This window comes from Rattus norvegicus, chromosome 6 (assembly GCF_036323735.1).
Source record: "Rattus norvegicus strain BN/NHsdMcwi chromosome 6, GRCr8, whole genome shotgun sequence".
In the NCBI taxonomy this organism is placed as follows: domain Eukaryota; kingdom Metazoa; phylum Chordata; class Mammalia; order Rodentia; family Muridae; genus Rattus; species Rattus norvegicus.
The window spans coordinates 141,350,802-141,373,908 of record NC_086024.1 but is presented as its reverse complement, the minus strand read 5'-3'; the positions used below and the strand labels follow the sequence as shown (position 1 = coordinate 141,373,908).

The 23,107-nt window shown below is 37.2% G+C and overlaps 1 non-coding gene and 1 pseudogene across 1 annotated transcript; both read left to right on the top strand.

The window, feature by feature from the left end:
- Positions 1 to 20,483: 20,483 nt before the first annotated feature.
- On the top strand, positions 20,484 to 20,564 carry Trnaa-agc99 (transfer RNA alanine (anticodon AGC) 99). The gene has a single exon. It is a non-coding gene; the product is annotated as a tRNA-Ala (tRNA).
- Positions 20,565 to 21,110: 546 nt separating this feature from the next.
- On the top strand, positions 21,111 to 21,734 carry Ighl10 (immunoglobulin heavy chain like 10; annotated as a pseudogene).
- Positions 21,735 to 23,107: the final 1,373 nt, after the last annotated feature.

Genomic DNA, 23,107 nt, shown 5'->3' with positions numbered 1-23,107 from the left:
TAGGGGCCGTTGAGGGGGGAATACCCATTACGTTGAAAACAGAAGAGCCTTTATGGGTTCCTCAATGGCCTCTATCCTCTGAAAAATAAATTGCTGCTGCCAAATTGTTATTCGACCAATTACAATTGGGACACATTCAACCATCCAGGTCACCTTGGAATATGCCCATATTTGTTATAAAGAACAAGTCAGGAAAATGGCGATTATTACATGATTTAAGAGCTATTAATTCTCAAATGCAAATAATGGGTCCCATACAGAGAGGTTTACCATTACTCTCCAGCATTCCTGCTGATTGACCTATTATTATTATTGATATTAAAGATTGTTTTTTTCCATCCCTCTTGCCCCGCAAGATAGCGTGCGATTTGCATTTACTTTGCCATCTATGAAAAATGAGGAGCCTGATGAGCGCTATCAGTGGGTGGTCTTGCCTCAAGGTATGGCAAATAGCCCTACTATGTGTCAACTTTATGTAGGACAAGCCCTACAGCCTGTACATGACCAATTCCCAATATTAAGAATGATTCATTTTATGGATGATATCTTGCTTTCCGCTAAAGATCATGGCACCCTAGAAGCGGCTTATGCGAAAGTGGTTAAGGTGCTTAAAGACAATCAATTGTTCATAGCACATGAAAGGGTTCAAATGGACCAAATGGGGGATTATTCAGGAACTAAAATCACTCCTCATAGTATTTCCCCTCAAAAAATTGAATTATGAAAAGATCATTTAAAAACATTAAATGACTTTCAAAAATTACTAGGAAGCATAAATTGGATTCGACCCAAGATTAAAATCCCCAATGTAGATTTATAACCATTTTATGAGATCCTGAAAGGGGATTCTCAGCTTACTTCACCCTGTGTTTTAACCAAGGAAGCACGATTATCCTTGCGGAAAGTAGAAGAAAGATTAGAAAAGGCAATGCTAAGAAGGTACAAGGAAAAGGAGGATCTGCTTTTGTGTATACTAAGAACCTTTCGTCAGCCTACAGGAGTATTATGGCAACAAGGTACACTTCTTTGTATATATCCCCATATTTCTCCTAATAAGACCCTTGAATATTACCCTTCTGCTGTTGCACAGCTTGCTGTGTTAGGCGTTAAATCTTGTATTCAGCATTTTGGTATTTTACCCAAGAAAATTATTATACCATATACAACTGCTCAGATAGAAACATTGTGTGCCTTGATAGATGATTGGGCCATATTACGCTGTAGTTTTGATGGAGAGTTTGACAATCATTATCGTAAGGATCAGTTGCTACAATTTTTTACTGAATATCCAGCGATCTTTCCTAAGATCTCTGCCTCAGAGCCTTTGTCTGGAGTGTTAGATATTTATACAGATGGCTCCAAAACAGGTGTAGGTGCCTATATGATTGATTCTCAAGAACCAGTATTAATTCAGTACAGTCCAGGTACCCCCCAAATTACAGAATATAAAATTGTATTGGAAGTTTTCAAAAGATTTCATAATTCTTTTAATTTAATTTCTGACTCTGCTTATGTAGTTAATGCGGTGCACTCACTTGAAATTGCAGGGCCAATTCAGTCGACTAGTACTGTATGTCAAATTCTTTTAGAATTACAAATTTTGATTTGGGCCAGAAAAAATAAATTTTTTATACAACATATTCGAGCCCATACTAATTTGCCTGGTTCCATGACCAGTAATAACCACCTGGTGGATGCTAGTACTCGTAGAGAGTTTATTTTTCATGCCGCTCCGGTTGATCTCGCTAGAGAATTTCATCAAAAGTTTCATGTACCTGCCTTTACTCTTCAACAAAAATTTAAAATCTCTAGAGCTGCAGCTCATGATGTGGTGCTAAGTTCCCAGAATTGTGTTCAATTTTACCACCCACCTCATGTGGGGATTAACCCTCATGGTCTGATCCCAATAAAACTTTGGCAGATGGATGTCACACACATATCTCAATTTGGAAATTTAAAATATGCTCATGTTTCTGTTGATACATGTTCCTGTATTATACAAGCTACTCTGATGACTAGTGAGAAGGCTCGTAATGCCATTAGTCATTGCTTAGAGGCATGGGCAGCCTGGGGAAAGCCTGATAGTCTCAAGACAGACAATGGGCCTGCCTACACTGCAAAGTCTTTTCCGGCATTTTGCCAGACAATGCAGGTCAAACATACCACAGGATTGCCATACAATCCCCAAGGTCAAGGAATTGTGGAAAGGGTACATCGTACCTTAAAAGGGCTTATAAAAAAAACAAAAAAACAAAAAGAGGGAATTGCCAGTGGCCGAACACCAAAAGAACAACTTTCTTTAGCTCTTTTTACGCTAAATTTCTTAATTTTGGATGTGCATGGCCACTCTGCTGTGGATCACCATGCTGCTACTACACCTATAACTAATGCAGAAGTAAAGTGGAAGGATGTCTTAACTGATGAATGTCATGGCCCAGATCCCGTGATTTCGAGATCTAGGGGAGCTGTTTGTGTTTTTCTGAAGAATCAAGAAAATCCAATTTGGGTACCTGAGCGCTTGACTCGAAAATTGCTTTCTGCTCTTCCTGAAGATGAGACTACGAACCCTACTATTACTACTGGGAATGGTAATACAGGTTAATTCGCTCACCCTGTGGGCTATTGCCAGATCCTGGCCAGTACCCATGCCAGTTCATAGCAATTCTACTGTTTTGCCAACCTTTTTCTCTACCTCCTGTTTGCGTGATGTTCCCTGTATAGTGCCAAATAGAGAAATGCCCCAACGGTATGCTGCCACTAACGTTTCTCTGTTGCATACCTTATGTTTTACCATTAAGGACTCTTCCCTGCCCTGTGTTTGGTTGCATAGAGCCACATTAGCTAATTGGTTGAATCCTATGAGTGACAGTGCAATGAGCACCGGGATCATCCTGGCTGCTTTGAGTCAAATTACCCAGGGAGTCTCTTCACCCAGTGGGAACACGTCAGTTGATAGTTCTGCTGATCTGAAAATTACAACACTGATGGTGATGCATAATTGTAGCATTCCATCACGCCCAGGGCAAGTTAACTACACACAGGATAACTCTACCTGTCATACAGTCTTACCCGCTTGCCCCCTGCATCAAGAGTTTCCACCTGATTTTACTCCATGTCAGAGTCCATTCCATAGACCAAAACAATTCCTACCAGGATTTGAATTTTCCCCTCCTATTGGCCATGTACAGTATGATTGGGGGGAGAATAAGACTGGAAAGCATAATCTCTGGCCTTGGTTTCAATGGGTACTGTCCAATGAGCAAGGGGCATATACATCCCTGACCCCTTTTGCTAGGTTGATGGGTGAGAAGTTCGTGCTGTATAATGTTTCAGCTACCAGAAAAAATGATACTAGGTTGACCAATATTCAATATAATAACCTCCAGGCAAATAATACTGCCACTAGTACTTCAGTATGTGTTAGATCACCCTTTTTCTTTCTGATAAGTACTAATGTAAGCAATGATGCTTTACATTGTAATAGCTCTGGTGTAATCTGCTATTTAGCTGAATGCTAAGGAGTGGGCGGGCATGTTTGCCTGGGGAGCTATTGTCCTCCTGGGATGCGGAGTATGCCTCTGGCTTATTGGCCATTTAAAAAGAGAACATGCCAGACACAAAGCGGTTGTTTACCAGGCTATGACTGACATTGACAATGGTGCTTCTCCCAATATATGGCTGGCCTCTTTGAAAGATTAAGAGTTCGCCCTAGATCATTTTTGTCACAGTCATGTGGGGTCATTGTATCCAGGGATGGGCAACTTTCCTCGAACTCGGACCAACCTAAGACACGGGGCCCGGTGGTGATAGGGTGACCCAACGACGGGTAAGTGAAAGTCATAGTCAGGAACGACCTAAGACAGGAGCAATGACAAGATTGACATGACATCCAGATCTAGACCAGTCATTTTATTAAACAAAAAAGGGGGAGATGTAGTGAGCGGCGCGGCGAAGTAAAGATGGCGCAGACAGCCAGCCCCATCTGGATGCAAACAACTTACCGCACATGCGCAGGCTTGTCCCCTCGTTAGGGCATCTGTATGATCCAGCGCCCTCCTGTGGTGAGCAACAGTACTGCACCTGGAGTCAGTCTGGCCGGGGCGGTACTATGCTAATGGGAGGTTCATGATGCGCCAATCTCTGGAGGACAAGTAGCTGGGATGACAGTGGGGTGATAGTGAGGTGACTTGTGCCCCACCAATCCTTGAAAGAATATTAACATACTGTTGTGTATATAAGGCGAGCGACTTTGCCGCTCGTGGTCACTGTGTCAACAATGAAGGTGTCCTGCAGTAAAGGCTGTTGAGAAGAATCCAATCGTGTTGCGTCTTCCTTGCTGGCCGAGGTGGGCGCGACACTAAAGTTAAAGCACATTCAGATAAACCATCTAAACAGTCCCATATCCCATAAAGTAATAGAGGTAGTCATTAAAATCCCCCATTACCCCCCAAAAAATCCCATGGCCAGATAAGTTTAGTGCAGAAATCTGTGAGACCTTCAAAGAAGACCTAATAGAAATACCTATCAAACTCTTCCTCAAAATAGAAACAGAAGGAACACTACACCAATTCATTCTATGAAGTCACAATTATGCTTGTATCTAAACCACACAAAGAACCAAAATAGGAAGTGAATTTCAGACCTATTTTCATTACAAATATTGATGAAAATTAATCAATAAAATTCATACAAACAGAATCCAAGAACACATAAAAATGAGCATCAATTATGATCAAGTAGGCTTCATCCTAGTGAAGTAGGGATGGTTTGATATACGGAAATCCATCATCACAACATGGGCATGAGGGAAAATTTCCTGTAGAGAACACCAATGACTTTTGCTCTAAGATCAAGTGTCAACATATGCGATCTCATAAAATTGCAAAACTTCTTTATGGCAAATGATGCTGTCAATCATACAAAATGGCAACTAACTGATTTGTAAAAGATCTTCACCAACCCGATATCCGATAAATGTCTAATATCCAATATATGCAAAGAAGTAAATAATTACACTACCCTAGAGTCAAATAACCCAATTAAAATGGGGACAGACCTAAACAAAGAATTGTCAACTGAGGAATATTGAATGATTTTGCAGCACCTTAACAAAATTTCAACACCCTTAGTCATTAGGAAAATGCAAACCAAAACCACACTGCTATTACACTTCACACCAGTCAGAATGACTAAAATCTCAGGTTACAGCAGAAGAAAGTGAGGATGTGAAAAAAGAGGAACACTTCTCAAGTTTGGTTTGGGGGATTGCAAGCTGTTACAACCACTCTGGAATACATTCCAGTGATTCCTCAGAAAATTGGACATAGTATGTTCTGAGGACCCAGCTATACCACTCCTGGGCATATACACCAAATGATGCTCCAACATATAACAAGAAAATATGCTCCACTATTTTCATAGCAGCCTTATTTCAATAGCTATGAGCTGGAAAGAAACCAGATGTTTTTCCACAGAGGATTGGACACAGAAAATATGGTACGTTTACACAATGGAGCTATTACAACTATTGCTACATTAAATTCTCAGCAAATGGTTGGAACTAGGTAATATTCTGAGTGAGCTAAACATATCACAAAAAAGCACACTAATATGCAATCACTGATGTGTGGATAAATGCCCAAAATTTTGGAATACCCAAGGTACAATGTACATTCCATATGGAGCTCAAGAAGAAGGTAAGCCAAAATGTGAATACTTAAGTCCTTCTTTAGAAGAGGAAACAATACTCACAGGATGAACTACAACCACATAAAATGGTGGAGCAGGGACTGAAGAAAAGACCATTTAGAAACTGTTGACCTTGGGATCCATACGATAGGCAGCCACCATGCCCAGAGAGTATTGTGGATGTCAAGAAGTGAATGCTGAAACCTACTTGATATTGCTGTCTCCAGAGGGGCTCTCCCAGAGCCTGACAAATACACAGATAGAGGCTAGCAGACAACCATTGGATTCAGAATGGAGTCCCCAAAAGAAGAGTTATAAAAAGGACAGAAGGAGCTACAGGATTTTGAAACCCCATAGGAAGAACAGCAATATTAATCAACCCAACTCCCCAGAGCTCCCAAGGACTAAAGAACCAACCAAAGAGTACACATGGAGCAACCCATGTCTCCAGTCATATATCTAGAAGAGGATGGCCTTGTAAGGCATCAGTGGGAGGAGACATTCTTGGTTCTTTGAAGCCTTGATGTGTCCATGTAGGGAAATGTCAGGGTTGGGAGTCAGGTCAGAATAGGTGTGTTAGTGGGAAGCACCATCACAGAAGCAAGGGAAGGATATGTGATAATGGGTTTCTAGAGGGAAATCAGGGAAAGGGGATACCATTTGAAATGTCCCTAAGTCCTGAGTTGGCTATTGTCAATAGACTCTGAGACAGAGAGCCAATATCACATTCAAATGTTCAACAATCACTGACTTTATTTTATTTCCTCTATATTATTTTAAGGTGTGTTCTCTGCATTCTGTATAGAAGCAGATCAAATGAATAAAAATGATGTCCATATTACAAGAAATGTAAAGAAAGAAAAAATTCAATAAAAGCAAAGAAATAAATGAAATCGGGGGTTGGGGATTTAGCTCAGTGGTGGAGCGCTTGCCTAGCAAGAGCAAGGCCCTGGGCTCCGTCCCCAGCTCCGAAAAAAAAATACAGAAATAAATGAAATCATGAATATTTCAGGTAAATTAATGGAACCCGGAAAGGGATAACATGCTAAGTGAGGCAACTCAGACCCAGAAAAAAAAATAATGCAGGAATATATGTAAAAAGTAAAGGAATTAGAGTTGTGGTGGGGCATGATGGGCTCTGTAGGAGGTAGAAATAGGTATGGGACAGGGTAATAGCAACTGAAAACCATGGCTGCAGACAGGAAGAAAGAAATAAGAACAAACAGTACCGGTAGCATGGTTTGCCACTTCATCTACATGGAAACAGTCATGAAACTGGCTGAGACCTAAAAATATCTCTCTCCTGAACTTCTACTTTACATAGCCTTTGGTTCTTATTGGACACAATATCCTCGAGATTCATCATTTCATCCTTTCACACAACATTAAGGAAGACTTATACTCCAATTTCCTTATATGATCAAGCTAACATCAAAGCAAGCCTTTAGCCCCCTGAGACAAGGATCAAAAGTCCATCCTTAGCTGATTTGTGCAGCTTGCCCATTCCATGCAAATATGTTTATAGAACTAAACGTTGGTTGTAAAGTTTACATATCAAAAAAAATGAAACCCCAAAAAGGCAGAAAGAACAGAATATACACTTGGAGATGGTATGATTATCTGCTGTTCCAGCCCCCTGCATGATTCTGGCTTAAGTGATGCTGTTTCCAACGACTTACTGTTAGTTCTTTTTTTTTTTTTTTCGGAGCTGGGGACCGAACCCAGGGCCTTGCGCTTCCTAGGCAAGCGCTCTACCACTGAGCTAAATCCCCAGCCCCGACGACTTACTGTTAGAACAGCTTCACAGAGTGATGCTAAATTCCGATAACCTTGGATCATCCAGCCTTTCAGAGTCTTCCAGTCAAGACTTCAATTAAGCCGTGCAATTTCTTAACACCTTATAACTGGATTAAAAATTAGGGAATGCAAAATATTTTGACTTACCATTTTTCCAATTTCCTTTTGCACCTAACACAGAAAATTTCCACTCCAATTATGCAGGAAGCAATTTTAACAAGACTGTTGTTCAAATCCCTTATTTTGGGGTAGATAGTTTTGGTGATTTTATAAATTATAGATGTGTTATTATTTTAAGGGCAATTTAAAAATAATTATGATCTTGTACAGGAAAGACACAAAATAGGGAGCTTAAAGGAGCACGAAAGATTACGTGTAATTCAGGCTTCATGCTGCTATGGCTCAGTCCTATGCTTTTGGTATTCACAATCTTCATATCCTTCCTGATCTAAGAATTTTATGGTAATTCCCAAAGCTCTTTTGCACCGGAACTGGGCAGTATCACTGGCAGTTAAAATAAGAGTGTTTCTTCGCATTCACACATTGCTCTTGGAGCATATTAATGATTCAACAACTATCAATCTAGGAAAGAACTTAAAATTGTACATAGGTATCAATGACTATCTTTCTTAGAAAGTATTTGAAAAAAATGTGGAGTTATGTTATGGATAGTTTTACTAGTGTCATTGATGTAGAAAACCTTGTAGAACAATTTTAAGTTAAGGACATACTCTTAACCAACCAGAGCTCCCAGGGACTAAGCCACTACCCAAAAACTATATGTGGACTGACCCTGGGCTCCAACTGCATAGGTAGCAAAGAATAGCTTACTAAGAGCACCAGTGGAAGAGTAAACACTTGGTTCAGCCAAGACTGAATCCCCACTGAAGGTGATTGTTGGGGGGGGGGAGTAATGGGGGGTAGAAGGGGAGGGGAACACCCATATAGAAGGGGAAGGGGAGGGGTGAGGGAGATGTTGTCCCGGAAACTGGGAAAGGGGATAACAATTGAAATGTAAATAAGAAATACCCAAGTTAATAAAGATGAAAAAAAAGTTTTTGAGGTCAGGGAACAATAACAATGACATCCTAAATACCCTTGGCTGATATGACACTTACAGAGTCTGGGGGTGATTAATTTCTTGTATTTAATTTTCTCTTAAGTTTCCTAATATGTTTTAATAAAAAATGCTGATGAGTACATACACATTCTGAGGATATAAAGCAGAAGTGACTGACTTTATATATGAAAGTTTAAATTTTGTTATTCTTTTAAGAATTTTCATAAAAATATTAAGAAAAAAATGGCTGGCAAAATTTATCTAGCTTGCTAACATTTTGTTAATTATGAAAAGTTGCTTAGTTATGCATGCATGTAGATTATTTGGAATTATTTGTTTTTTCTACCTGTACTACATAATGCTTTATTCATGTTAAACATATTAGAGAACATACTCTTTTTGCATAATCATTATTAGATTAAAAATTAGATGTATTCACATTGTAATTTCAATACTACTGAAAGATTTTGTTGGCATGTATAAATTGTGTTTGATGGGCTAGGTGACATGGAAATAAAGTTATTGAGTTTGCTCCCTTCACCACACATGTGTGAAGATGCACGTATATACATTGTATGAAGTTTTGCTCCATCTACTCAATGGGTGAATGTGTATGATCTATCTATGTATGTATGTGTGTAAAGGAAGATTTCAAATTATCACTATTTGCAGATGATATGATAGTATAGTTAAGTGATCCCAAAAGTTCCACCAGAGAACTACTAAAACTGATAAACACCTTCAGCAAAGTGGCTGGGTATAAAATTAACTCAAATAAATCAGTAGCCTTCCTCTGCACAAAAGAGAAACAAGCGGAGAAAGAAATAAGGGAAATGACACCCTTCGAAAGAGTCCCAAGTAATATAAAATAACTCGGTGTGACTTTAATCTAGCAAGTCAAAGATCTGTATTATAAGAACTTCACGCCTCTGAAGAAAGAAATTGAAGAAGATCTCAGAAGATGGAAAGATCTACCATGCTCATTGATTGGCAGTATTATTACACTAAAAATGGCCATTTTACCATAAGCAATCTACAGATTCAAAGGATGCACATCAAAATACCAATCCAATTTTTCAGAGAGTTAGACAGAAACATTTGCAAATTCATCTGGATTAATGAAAAACCAAGGATAGGTAAAACTATCCTCAAAATTAAATGGACTTCCAGGGGAATCACTATCTCTGAACTAAAACAGTATTACAGAGCAATAGTGACAAAAACTGTATGGTATTGGTATAAGGACAGGCAGATAGACCAGTCGAATAGAATTGAAGACCCAGAAATGAACCCACATACCTATGGTCACTTGATTTTTGAAAAAGATGCCAAAACAATCCAATGGAAAAAAGGATAGAATTTTCAGCAAATGTTGCTGGTTCAACTAGTGGTCAGCATGTAGAAGAATGCAGATCGATCCATGCTTGTCACACTGTACAAAGCTTAAGTCCAAGTGGATCAAGGACCTCCACATCAAACCAGATACACTCAAACTAATACAAGAAAAAGTGGTGAAGAGTCTCGAACACATGGGCACTGGAGGAAATTTCCTGAACAAAACACCAATGACTTTTGCTCTAAGATCAAGAATCAACAAATGGGATCTCATAAAACTACAAAGCTTTTGTAAGGCAAAGGACACTGTTGTTAGGACAAAATGACAACCAACAGATTGGGAAAAGATCTTTACCAAGAGAGATTATATCCAAAATATACAAAGAAGTCACAAAGTTAGAGTACAGGGAAACAAATAACCCAATTAAAAATGGGGTTCAGAGCTAAACAAAGAATTCACAGCCGAGGAATATTGTATGCCTAAGAAACACCTAAGGAAATGTTCAACACCTTTAGTCATAATGGAAATGCAAATCAAAAATACCCTGAGGTTCAACCTCATACCAGTCATAATGGCTAAAATCAAAAACTCTGGTGACAGCAGATGCTGACGAGGATGTGAAGAAAGAGGAACACTCCTCCATTATTGGTGGGATTGCAGACTCGAAATCAGTCTGGAGGTTCCTCAGAAAATTGGACATTGAACTACCTGAGGACCCAGCTATACCTCTCTTGGGCATATATCCAAAAGTTGCTCCAACATATAAAAAAGACACGTGCTCCACTATTTTCATAGTAGCCTTATTTATAATAGCCAGAAGCTGGAAAGAACCCAAATGCCCTTCAACAGAGGAATGGATACAGAAAATGTGCTACATCTACACAATGGAATACTAATCTACTATCAAAAACAATGACTTTATGAAATTCATAGGCAAATGGATGGAAATGGAAAATATCATCCTGAGTGAGGTAACCCAATCACAGAAAAACACAAATGGTATGCAGTCATTGATAAGTGGCTATGAGCCCAAATGCGAGTATTACCCTAGATGCATAGAACATATGAAACTCAAGAAGGTTGACCAAAATGCAAATGCTTCACTTCTTTAAAAGGGGAACCAGAATACCCTCGGGAGGGAATAGGAAGGCAAAGTTTAGAGCAGAGGCCCATTCATAGCCTGCCCCACATATGGCCCGTACATATACCGCCACCAAACTTGATAAGATGGATGAAGTAAAGAAGTGCAGGTTGACAAGAACCTCACGTAGATCTCTCCTGAGTGACCCAGCCAGAATAGGTCAAACACATAGGTGAATGGCAGCAACAAACCACGGAACTGAGAACGGGACCCCCGTTGAAGGAATCTTAGAAAGTATTGAAAGAGCTTGAAGGTGCTTGAGACCCCATATGAACAACAATGCCAAACAACCAGAGCTTCCAGGGACTATGTCACTACCCAAAGGCTATACATGGACTGACCCTGGGCTCCAACTCATAGATAGTAATGAATAGCCTAGTAAGGGCACCAGTGGAAGGGGAAGCCTTTGGTCCTTCCAAGGCTGTACCTCCAGTGAACAGTATTGTAGGGGGAGGGAATCAAGGGGAGAATGAGGGTGAGGGGAACATCCATATAGAAGGGGAGCAGGAAGGGTTAGGGGGATATTTGCTTGGAAACAGGGAAAGGTAACAACAATTGAAATGTAAATAAGAAATAACCAATTTAATAAAGATGGAGAAAAGTGACTTTCCGTCTCTTGTATATTTCAAAATCCTTAATACATTTTGTTTTTAAATATTCTCTTTATAATATGTCACAGGGAGCATCTTTTCTTTTGCATTCGGTCTTCTATTTATAGCACAATTACATATAGATCGATATTTCTTTCTGTAGGTTTAGTAAATTTTATTTTATGCTTGTAATGAGAATATTCTTTATGCATTTGTTGTAATATACTTCCATTTTTTTGAATGCCCACAATAAGATAATTGAATATATCTTTTTTGGTCTTTAAAATCATTCTCAATTTATTCATGTTAATTTTTAGTTCATCTAAATAGTTATAATATATGACTCTATAACGTCACACAATATGTGATATTACTATCTTTATGAAATGAAGGATCGTCCAGAATATGACAGGGCTTGCGAATAAACAGTGAGAAACTGGGGAAGTGACAATATTTTTGTAAAGTGGGGGTGAGTGAAGAATAGGAGAACTGAGATGCAGGCAGTGTAGGATGACTCAAATTCATGTGTCCATAACTGGCCACAGGGAGTTATGAATATTTCTTAAGGGATGGATTTTATGAGTCAAGTTTTTTGTCAAGGTTGGTGCTTTATATCATTATGAATTGGTTGTGAGTTTATTGTGCTGACATTTTGTATAATGAGAATTAAGATATAAATCTGATTGATAAATTACAAGCATGTAGAGTTTTGATTTCAATGGTTTGTTGGTAGTTGATACTATAACGTTTAGTGGACAGACACTGGGATTGTGATCAGAATCCACATCAAGAAAGTGATGACATTGGCATTCTCTGTATGAAACTTGTTTGGCAGCTACTGACTTGGGGTCTAGATTGATGGAGAGGTTGCTGCTGGGCTCAGTTTATAGCAGCTGGCAGAATGGAAAAGAGATTGGGAGCTTAGCAGGTAAGATGCTTTGCTGCTTGAGAATAAAATACCATGCTATTGCCATATGACTAGAAAATGCAGGATAGCAATCATTTGTGAGTATTTTTAATATTTACCACAACATATATGATTCAGCCTTTATGCTCAGTTTTTTGACATGACTCATTCTGTTGTTGTGTTCTTCCACTGAGGGATTCTTTTTTAATTACTAAGATTCTTTTTGAGAATTATTTTAGTTTGTTATTCTTTAGTATATCTTTTCTTTATTATACTTAGTTCTTGGATTTCTTTCACATTTCTTTCAAATTCTTTTGAGCTGTTGATGTTGAAAAGCTATTGTTATCTTTGAATATATTCATATGCTATTTGAATTGGTTAAACAAAGCTGTAACTGATCTTTGGAATTCTTTCTCTAGGAAATCATGCATGTAAATAGAATTAGAAATAATTTCTGTGTGAGTACTAACTTTACAATGGAGAGACCTGTTTTTTGTGCATGAGTACATATGCCTTTCTTAGGTCCTAGAGTTTTCTATTAGATTCCACATCCTATTTTAAGTAAAGCATCAGGTTGTTTTCAAATATGGAGAGTGTGTCTTCTTTCCAATCTATTCTAGTCCATTTTTTGGTCTTTTATTTGTCTAAGTACTGTAGCTATTACTAGAGCACTATATATAATAAAGTTGGGGAAAGTGCACATACATTTCTTGTTCTTAATTTTATAAGAAATTCTGTTTGTCAACAACTAATATAACTGTGTCAATGGACTTTTTGTGTATACCCTCTAATACGTTGATACCTTGACATCCATTTCTGTACATGCAATTTTAATGAAGCTATGTGGAAATGTGCCAAGATTCTATTTCAGCATAGATTAAAATAAATATGTTCTTTCTGAATTTGCATGTTAGTTTTGTATTATATTGATTATGTATGGTAAAATAATATTGGCTTCCAAAGAATAAAAGCAATTGTTTATAATGATGTCATTAATGTGTTACTTGTTTTGATTTGCATGTGTTTTGTTAAGAATTTTTGCCTGTATACGTGTCAGAGTATTTGTCCTGAAGTTTCTTTTGTTTTTTGTTTTTTGTTTTTTTGTTTTTTGTTTTTTGTTGTTGTTGTTTGGGTTTTTTGTTTGTTTCTTTGTATTTTAACAGAGTCTTTAACATTTATGATTATCAAGATAATTCTGGCTGCAGGCAGTGAATTTGAAAGTATTCTGTCTCTTTCTGCCTTATGCAAAACAAAAGAGGATATCCTGTGAAGTCTTCCTGGAAATTATGATGGATTCATCATTGATTCTCTGTGCTTCTGAATTTTCTTTAAGGTGAATGTCTTAACAAACAAAGCCCACATTTTTTGTCAGGGATGCTGTTTACATTAGCCTTATTGGGTCATAATTTTAGTAGAAAATAAAACCTTAGAAGTCCATCTATTTCAAGATTATTCAGTATTTCAAAGTACAAATATCATAGTAGCTTCTAATGATGTTTTAAATTTCAGAGAATCCATTGTAATTACAGCTTTTGTCTTGAGACTCATTCATTTGAAGCTGTTGAATCATTCTTTTATTTCAAATATTTTCCTATTGTGTGTGTGTGTATGAGTGTGTGTGTGTGTTTGTGTGAGTGTATGTGTGTGTTAGTGTTTATATTTAATGTTTAGGAGGGGGATTGTGTCATGAGAATGTTGAAACATTATCTTCTGGTTCGCAATGCTACTGTACACATGACCAGACATTATCCAAGGACCAGAACAAACCGCATTTGTCTTGTTCTGCCTTCAATTTTTGTGTGTGCCTTTCCATGTATTATGTCCTTCTTTGAACAAGCTCTCTGGTGTGGATAGTCAAAATAATGATTATAGATTTAAAAGGTATAGGACCTGTGTGATGTTGACTTAGGCTAAGGCATTTTAAGAAATGAGAAGTTTCTAGGACAGTTAGAGGCAGGGGATGAACAAGCTAGAAAACCAAGCAATCTAGAGTCACTTAGAGTCAAAAACCTGGAGAAGTAAAAAATGTGTTACATACATAATAGAAGGATCAAAGAGAAGACCATCTAAGGTATGGGGACAAAATAGACATCATGATGGAAATGGAAGGAGTTCCTCATTAAAGGAGTAAAGTGGCAAACACAGAATCTCAATGTATTTTACTGTTCAGCAATGAATAATCACACACAGTGCTTATATTTATGTAATGCAATTATTTTCTTTTGGAGGACCTTTGATCTTTATACATGGCATATTTACTGTAATCCTGAGCTGTGAGTTCAGCTATACTTGTTTACTACATTTTAATGTATTTATTTATAATTGACAGAAACCTATACTGTGCCCCCCTTGAATTATCATATTTGAGATGATTTGTGTCATAATTTCCTATGATTTAATTTTATGATTTCTTTGAAGATGGGAGAACAAAGCCCAATAGAGTAAGGCTGCAAAAATATTTTGTAAATGACTATAAATTTATAATAAATAATATTTCTGTCCTTACATTTTCTCATTTATTTTGGAGACAGGATTTTATAAAGGCCAAGTGTTAGTCAAATGCAATGTTCTCCTATCATGTAGCTTTACTACAAAGGACTAAAATGTGTTGTACTTTCCTGAGAAGTTCTTTACCACTTGCTAAGTCTTTTTGACTTAGTCATATTTTGATTCTACATCTGCTAAATTAGTCTTTGATTTTTCTGAATCATGGACAGCATTCTATGTTTTCTCTATGGCACCCATATATCAGGTAATAATATAGCAGGAAAACATGTAGATAATGTTACACTCTGTTCAAGAAAAACTGCCCCAACAGTGCAGCTTTAAGAGACACCCAATTCCAGATTCACAGGTCTTCCCATTCAGTGATAAGGCTTGGAAACAGAATGTCCAGCATGGAGTTGAGACTGATCTTGGTTTTTCTTGTTGCTCTTTTGAAAGGTAATCAATACATTAGAAGATAAATGGAGTTTGTGATTGGATGTGAGTGGCAGGAACAGTGAACCAGTTGTGACAGATTACTGAATGGATTCTCTGTTTGCAGATACATAGTGTGAGGTGCAACTCATGGAGACAGGAGGCAACTTGGTGCAGCCTAGAAGTTCTCTAAAGATTTCCTGTGCCACCTCCTGATTCATTTTCAATATAGGCTGGATGAACTGGATCCCCCAGGCTCCAGTGAAATGGCTGGAGTGACTTACTGTAATTGAAAACAAATTTAATAATCATTTTATATCATATTTGGAGTCTGTGAAAGGCAGTTTCACCATCTCAAGAGATGATTCGAAAGGAAGTGTTTACCTACAGATGAACAACTTAAAAGAGGAAGATACTGCCATTTATTACCATACGTGACACAGTGAGGGGCCAGAGGAGAACCCAGACACAAACCTCCCTGCAGGAACACTCAGTACCTGCAGAGGGCTCAGAGTTCACAGGAATTTCAGAGTCATTGTAGAGTATGAGCAAACATAATTGAGTGCAGTTTCTGGGATTTCTTATGTCATTTCATCTAATGAATACAGAATGACTAGAGAGAATGTTCCTTTTACTTGTGATTCGTATATTAGGTAACTTCTCTGAAACCAGTTCATTTTCCTTTGATTTAAAGACATTTATAGTATACACACACTCACAGAAAGAGAGAGAGAGAGAGAGAGAGAGAGAGAGAGAGAGAGAGAGAGAGAGAGAAGAGAGAGATTAAAATAATAAATGCTAAAAATCTCCTCTAATTGTAGACATGCATATGTTGGAGTTTCCATGATCAAATTTTTGGCAAGATATGCAGTGTTGGTGAGGCTTCTTCATATAATGATTCAAGGAAAATCCTCACTGAAATTCAGATAAGTGAAAGTAATTGGGGACACACTTTGGTCTATACACCCTAGGAGCTTTCTTGTATTTCTGCTTTTTCTGAGAAATCTGCACATCAGTAACAAATCTGCCTCAATTGCATTTTTTAGATAATTTCATTACATTATCTATATATATACTTTATCATATATATATATATATATATATATATATATATATATATGATATATATCCCTCGCTGTTGTTCTTCTTCTTCTTCTCGTTAATAAGTGATATAAGTGACTTGGATTCTCACTGATTAGAGCCACCTACATTTTCCAGCTTAGGTTTAGCTTATATCGTCCTGAAGACATTGGAAAGTTTGCTGAGAAATGTGTAATACCAGCCTTTAGACTTGTTCTAAATAATAATATTATTATTCTATGTATGAAGGACTTACTATGCTCTGTTGCACCATCTTGTGCCACTTTGGGAAGAGTGACAAATTAATGTCCTCCTGAGAAGTGAGCTGGAGAGTTCATTGTCCTAGTCTCTGTACCACCTGTGGACCCTCATCCGGACATAAAATCTTTGACTTTTTGAAAGCCATTCCATAGGTGTCCCTCCATCTAAAAGCTTCCTCTGACATTATTTCTATCTTCACAATAACAGATAAAAAAGTTTATTGTTTTTCCTTCTTTATGTCAATAGTGTTAGAAAACTGTCACATTTATTGAAGAAGTATCTGTGTGAGAACAAGTTTATATCACAAAATGTATAACTTCTATATCCCTTCAGGCATGAGGTTTTTAGATAATTTGGAAAACCATTAATCCATCCATTACTGCGTAACAGCATGCATAGTATGAAAAGACATCTGTGTCCTCATTTGCTGTAGAACAAGACTGATTATGACTGACTTGTATCTCTGCTGTACATAAAAGCCAACAGATAGTTTTTCCTCATTCTGACAAGTGAAATAATGTTGTACATAATGGTTTGTGAGATCATGAAGGATCTGAAACCACAGCAAGAACTATTACACCTTACAGAATATTGAAAATTTTATTAATAATAGGTATTTATATTAAAAATTAGATGAAAAAATTGTAATTTAAACAAAAGACAAATATAACAAATCCCATATAATTTCTGCTGTGAAAAGAGGCAAAATCCTGTAACATTGTTAAAAATGCATATAGCACGTCATGGAACACTCAAAAGTTAAGCAATGAAAATATCAGCAGAACAAAAAAAAACATAACATAATGTGAGAAAACTTATAATTTATTTTTAACCATACTGAGTGGGAATAGAAAGAATGGTGAGCATAATCATCTTCACTCAATCTAATGCTACTGCTTATAACCTATGCATATTCAATCATTGCCAATCTTATTCTCATGCCTTTCCTTTGGGCAGGTCATCACAGTTACTGAGTAATTAAGTCCTAATTCCTCCTGTATGTAAGAAATTCAGGGATGGAAATAGAGAAAAGGCTGAATACAAGGTTCTGTGACAGGCTCAATGTGGGCTCCAGCTCAAGGGGAGGCCCCACAAACTGACACCTATACTGAAGTAATGGGGCATTCACAAAAAGCGACCTATCATGACTGATCTCCAAAAGATCCAGCAAGAAGCTAAGACAATCAGATCCAGATACAAAACAAGCCAAGAAATAAAAGCTGCTAAGGAGAAGGGCAACCCTGTAGGAAGACAAGCAATCTCAATTAACCTGGATTGCAGAAATCTCTTAGACAGTGGGTCACTAACCAGGCAGCATACACCATCTGAGATGAGGCCTCCAACACACATATAGCAGAGGACTGCTTGGTCTGTGTTCAGTCAGATAAGATGCATTTAATCCTCAAGCACTGGAGGCCCCATGAATTTTAGAGGTCGGGTAGGTTAGGGACATCCTTGGTGATTCTGAGTGAAGGATGAGTGCGGGCATCCAGAGAAGAGGTATGGGACATGGAACCCTTTGTGGTGTGGAGCAGGAGGGGAATAAAATATGGAGTATAAAATAAATAAATGTATGCATACATACAAACATATATACATAAAAACATACATACATACTTATACATTCATACATAAAAATTAAATTTTAAGTTCTAGAAGGAATCAGAGTTTCTTCTTTCTTAATTTTCTTGGTTAATACAAATTATTAACTGAAATGTAAAGATTAGGAGAAGGAAGCAATCAAGAAGATATAACATGTAGTATATTATGTCAGAATCATGGTTACCATATCCACTAAAATATTTACAAATAATGCACATTTATACACATATTTTATTACATTATTTCAATTAACCGATGAACATAGAATTATATTATTGACATATACCATACTTTATGACTGCTTTATTAATCAAAGTGCCTGCAGTTTTTTGTAGTTGAGAGGTATTGTATATAGACAATGCTATACCTATCTACATAGCAATAGTAGTATTGCTACCTAGTGCAATATTGTCCTTTTTATATATGCCAAGGTATGGTAAAGGTTGGTCATGTAATAATGTTCAGATTTTGAAAGTTATCCTTGCTGCTTTCTTTTTTTTTATTTTTCTTTATTAACTTGAGTATTTCTTATTTACATTTCGAATGTTATTCCCTTTCCCGGTTTCCGGGCAAACATCCCCCTAATTCCTTCCCCTCCCCTTCTTTATGGGTGTTCTCCTCCCAACCCTCCCCCCATTGCCGCCCTCCTCCCAACAATCACGTTCACTGGGGGTTCAGTCTTAGCAGGACCCAGGGCTTCCCCTTCCACTGGTGATCTTACTAGGATATTCATTGCTACCTAGGAGGTCAGAGTCCAGGGTCAGTCCATGTATAGTCTTTAGGTAGTGGCTTAGTCCCTGGAAGCTCTAGTTGCTTGGCATTGTTGTTCATAAGGAGTCTCAAGCCCCTTCAAGCTCTTCCAGTTCTTTCTCTGATTCCTTCAACGGGGGTCCTTGCTGCTTTCAAATGATAAATTTGATTCTTTTTAACCCCATTTTATTAAGTAGACATATCTGATTTTGCCTATATCATGGCTAAAATGAATTATTTCTTTTCTTAAATAAAACTATACTTCAAGAAATTAATTAACCTCCTATCTGGCTATCTCTGTCTTTAATGTCTTAGAATTTGGTCTTAACTATTCTTGAGTTGGTTACTTATTCTCTGTGACATTTTGTTTATTTTCTACATTTTCAAAATTTCTTTATTCTTTGAAGTTAGTTAGTGATGATATATACCTTTAAACATTCTCATTGTGGAAAGTCTGTATTATTTCTCCAATTTTGACATGTGTTTTATTACGCATAATTGTTTGTGTTACTTTGTCAAATATTCAGGTGTTACTCTGATGGACTTGCCTTTCCACAAGTGACTTTCCCTCTCTTGCATATTTCAAAATCCGTTTTAAAAAATATTTCATTTTTCAAAACATTTTAGCTGTAATATGTCAAGGGAGGTTATGATTTATACCAATTTGGTGTTTTGTTTGTAGCAACCTTTTATCTAGAGGATAATTTTTTCCGTAAGTTTAGGAAATCTTATTTTATTTTTTAATGGGAATATTCCCTATGGCTTTGCTTGAATAATCTTCCCTTTAATTTAAACCACGACAATAAAATATATGACTGTTCTCTTTACAGTGTTTCAAACATTTCAATATTTACTCATCTACATTTCTAAATTTTCTAAAAGGCTATTAATATGTGACTATCACTTTACATTATGTTTCAGTCTGGATGCTCAGTTTTTTTTGACATTTTCATGGTATTGCTGTGTCATGTGACTGACTGTATCTTTTGTAATGATTAGGCTTTTATTTTAGAATTATATCAACATTTAATTCATTAGCATATCTTTCCTTTTTTAACTCTCATATTTTATATTTCTTTCACATGTCCTTCTACTCCTTTTGATTTGTAATTGTTGATGAAATTATTGTAGTCTTTGAGCATATTCAGATCCTTTTGAATTGTTTAAAAAAGCCTTACCTATACTTTGTAATCCTCTCTACATAAAGTCATGCATGTAAATGGCAGTAGAAATCATTTCTATGGGCGTACACTCTTTGCAATGGGAAAAGACTGTATTCCTGGCCATTTATTTACCATTTGTTTTACAAGTGTATGTGCCAAGTACCAAGGAGAAGATCAACGATCAAAAAATTTGGGGTTGGGGATTTAGCTCAGTGGTAGAGCGCTTGCCTAGCAAGCACAAGGCCCTGGGTTCGATCCCCAGCTCCGAAAAAAAAAAAGGAAAAAAATCATGATAGGAAAAATAAAGAAGTCACCATTAGAGGAAATATGTGTAAACAGAGAACCTCAAAGTTTTTTTAATTAATAAATGAATAAATCACAAAGAATTTATATTTGTATAGGAAACTAATTTTATAATTACTATGAAGACAGAAGTAGACTTTCACATGTACATTATAGTAAGATTGCAAATATTTGGTTAATAAATATGAATTCACACTATAAATGAGGTTTCTTTTCCTTTTCTGTTTTCCTTTTTGAGGTAGGATTGCATATATTCCATGTTTTATTCAAATTCATAATTCTTCTAACATATTGCTTTACTGGAATTGAACACAATGTTGTAGGCATGCAAAAAATTCCTCTATAAGTTCCCTGTGTCCTGGGAAAATAATGTACAATTTGATGAAACAAATTCTACTTAAGTCCTTTTCTTCTCAGACATTGACACTAATTGTTGTTTCCTCTAAAGGTCTCACAAATGATGTTATAATATAGCAGGAATATATGCAAATAATGTTCCTCTCTGTTCAATAAAATTAGCCTTGACCTCTACAGCTTTAACAGAGACACCCATCTCTGGATCAAGAGTTCTTTCCGTTCAGTGAACAGGCTTGAACACAATTATCCAGCATGGAGTTGGGCCTCATCTGGGTTTTCTTTGTTGCACTTTTGAAAGGTATTTGATACATAAAAAGATATATTGAATGTGTGATTGTGTGAGAATGACAGGGACAGTGGGTATTTGTGACAGTTTACTGACTGGATTTTCTATGTTTGCAGGCTTCCAGTGTGAGGTGCAGCTCGTGGAGACAGGGGGAAGCTTGGTGCAGCCTGGGAAATCTCTAAAACTCACCTGTGCCACCTCAGGATTCACTTTCAGTAACGCCTGGATGCACTGGGTTCGCCAGTCTCCAGAGAAACAACTAGAGTGGGTTGCTCAAATTAAAGCCAAATCAAACAATTATGCAACCTACTATGCGGAGTCTGTGAAAGGAAGATTCACCATCTCAAGAGATGATTCCAAAAGCAGCGTTTACCTGCAGATGAACAGCTTAAAAGAGGAAGACACTGCCATTTATTACTGTACTTGGCACAGTGAGAGGCCATCAGTGTAAACCCAGACAAAAACCTTCCTGCAGGAAGACTCAGTGCCTGTAGAGGGCACCGAGTTCACATGGAAATCAGAGTCAGTGTAGAGTCAGGTGCAGACAGAGGTGAATGCTAATGACTGTTGTCATGCCACTTAATGTCTCCACAGAATGTTCCTTGTGCTTGTGACTGGTAAATTGTAATTTCTGTGAGAACAGTTCTTTTTTTTTTCTGACTTAAACAGAGACACACACAAGTAAACAGCACAAACATATAGTTCACATCCACACAGTTAAAACCCAAGAAATCCTAAGATCTCTTCTACTTTTTAAAATGAGTATGTTGAAATCTCCATAGTTAAATGGTTAAGAAGATTTGCATTTTTGGTGATGCTTCCCCATCAGAAAATTCACAGCAACTTCTCAGGGGTATTCAGATTATGAAAGTAATTTGGAACACACTGCTATTTGTACAACCTAGGAACTCTCAAGTATTAGTGCTTTTCCTAAAAATTTTGCACATCAGTAACATCTACCTCATTTATATTTTTAGCTGACTCAGTTACTTGGTCTGTATCTGCTTCATCATAGATATGACTTTTTTGTTGTTGGTGGTGTTCTAGAAAAACCTGAAACCTGTGTTCTCAACACTGACAAGAGCCACCTCCCTTACACTCATCTGAGGCCCAGGCTCTATCGCTTGTGTAGAATTGGGGAAGTTTGTTGGCAAAAGTTTGGTCCAAGTTTTCCCGACCCCTTCTTCTTTGTCCTGATATAGACACATTACAAATTTCTAAACATGATTTAGAAAAATAATTGTATGCTAAACCTAAATATTACTCTTCTATGGATGACAAACTGACCATCTTCAGTTCCACCATTTTGTGCCACTTTGGGAAGAGTGGCAGATGAGTCTCCTGGTGAGCAGTGACCTGGAGAGTTCAGTGCCCAAATCTCTCAGACACATGGACCCTCATCCTGATAATTACCTGCTTGCCAGTGAATGTTTGCCTTTTTCAAAGCCATTCCCTAAGCAACCGTCAATCTAAGATACACCTTTGACAATAACCCTATCCTCACAATTAATTTTGAAATGGTTTCTTCTTTTTAGTAGATTATGTCATTATTGGTAAGAAACTGGCTTCATTATGGAACAAAGTTTATGTGAGAATAAGTTTTTCTCAAAGGTGCTTACTTATTTTCCATATTCCTTCATTTATGATTCCTGTAGAGAATTTGGTAAACAATTATCGTACCATTCCATTACTGAGTCACACCTGACTCAGTATGAAAAGACAGCCGTAACTTCACTTGCAGTAGGTCAAGACTGAATATTTTTGAATTGAATCTCTGATGAACATAACAGCCGTGAAGAGAGCTATTCTTCATTCACAAAACAGGGAAACTGTAATCCTATCTAATGGTGTGTGAGATCATGAAGGA